This window comes from Alligator sinensis, unplaced genomic scaffold, assembly GCF_000455745.1.
Source record: "Alligator sinensis unplaced genomic scaffold, ASM45574v1 scaffold122_2, whole genome shotgun sequence".
In the NCBI taxonomy this organism is placed as follows: domain Eukaryota; kingdom Metazoa; phylum Chordata; order Crocodylia; family Alligatoridae; genus Alligator; species Alligator sinensis.
In genome coordinates, this window is record NW_005841984.1 from 2710866 (window position 1) to 2712626 (window position 1761).

The 1761-nt window shown below is 46.3% G+C and overlaps 1 non-coding gene across 1 annotated transcript; it reads left to right on the forward strand.

Annotated features, from left to right (window-relative positions):
* Window positions 1-1447: 1447 nt before the first annotated feature.
* TRNAG-GCC lies at window positions 1448-1518 on the forward strand. Its single transcript has one exon. It is a non-coding gene; the product is annotated as a tRNA-Gly (tRNA).
* The last annotated feature ends 243 nt before the right edge of the window (window positions 1519-1761 follow it).

Here is a 1761-nt window from a genome sequence, read left to right on the forward strand (position 1 = left end):
GCTGCCCCCCAACAGGGGCCACCACCCCCTACAAGGCCCACATGCCCCACCCCAGCCCCCCGATTGATGCCCCATCTGGCCCCATCCCCCACCAGCTGCTGCATCCCCCCGTGGCTGGTCATCCCAGTCTCTGGCACTTAAAAAAAAAAAAGAAAGTAAAAAAGCCTCTACTTACTGAGCAGGGGCTGGGGGGGGGGGCTCTAGGGCCTCCTGGCAGAGCCCCCTCTGGGAAGCACAGAGCAGTGGGGGGCAGCAGGGCCCAGGCTGGGGGAGGCTGAGGCTGAGGGAGTGGGTGGGGCCAGTGGGGGTCACCCCAATAGTCCCCTCCCCCCTCCTCCAGCCTCCCAACCCCTTACTTACTGGTGCTGGAGCCCTGCTGCTGGCAGCATGCTTCAGCACCAAGACAAGAGCCAACCACAGAGACACTCTGGCAGCCAGAGCATTTCTGTGGAGGACCCAGCCACTAGTTGCCTCAGGTTTTCTCAGCTCCATTTCTTTTAGACCCCTGGATATCCAGGGGTCTAATTTTGCCCCCGCCCTGCAAACTTGCAGTTGGGGGGGGAACCTTTTCCTGTTCCTGCACATGCCTCTTGCAGCATCAAAGGGGTTTGAGACACTGCAAGGGGTATGTGCAGGCTCGTCTGGACGTGCCCCTAGAGTTGCACTGAGATGAAGATCTGGGTAGATCAGCAGTGCCTGAAAAACTTTCAAATAGAAAAGCTGCACTTATTGAGTTATGCACTTAGTTTTTTACTCCTTCTGGAATGTGTACCTCAGAATGACATCTGTCTTGAGAGTCAAAATAGAATGACTATTAAGAAGTTTACTAACCACATTCATCAATGGAAATCAGTTCAGGATTGGAAAATCCTCAGTTCATGACTGTCATTCTGATGTCGAAATCCATTAATAATCTTCCACTTTCCCACTTCTAATTACTTATATTCAAGTAAAATAACATACTTTGCAGCACTTGCAGCCACACAATCTAGCTTTCTCAGCCAGAAGAAAGCTAAGCCAGAGGCATAAGTATTACATCAATCACAAAATGATATGAGAATTAACCTCTTGGGACTGGGGCAGTCATTCCTTTTATGTACTGAGTGAAGTTCTCTTACAAAATCTTCCACAGAACTGCTACTTCACTTCAGCAGGTACACAAATGTTTTCCCAGGAATACTTCCATGTAATATAACTTGGCTGTACTGAATCATGCTACTCACCTTTTGTGGCTGAAAATGGAACATATTTCAGGTGTGCAAACATTAACTTTCAATTGAAAAGCTCTATTTTCTAATTTTATCCTATTTTCTGACCAGTAGACGTCTGATAAATAAATAAATAAAAAACCTCTGACAGTTCTGTGCTTCATTCTCAGGTCGTGGGAAAGGGTATTTTCAAATTGGGTGTTGGGAAACAACAAACAAGCATTAGTGGCTACAAGCAAGCATTGGTGGTTCAGTGGTAGAGTTCTTGTTTGCCATGCAAGAGACCTGGGTTCAATTTCCAGCCAATGCAGGTACTCCAGGTGATTATTTTTACCAGGGGCAAGGGGTCAGACATGATGATCTATTGTGTTTCCTTCTGACTTGACAATCTATGAAAGGACATTTTGGAAAAGCAAAAAATAAACAAATGCACTTCAGAAAAAAATACGCAGTAGTATCCTTACCAAAATTCTCTCTCACTTTTTCATTGCACTCATCCTGACTCTTCTATGTATGGCTCCAGTGCTGATGTACTTGACAAAGCTTCTATCTA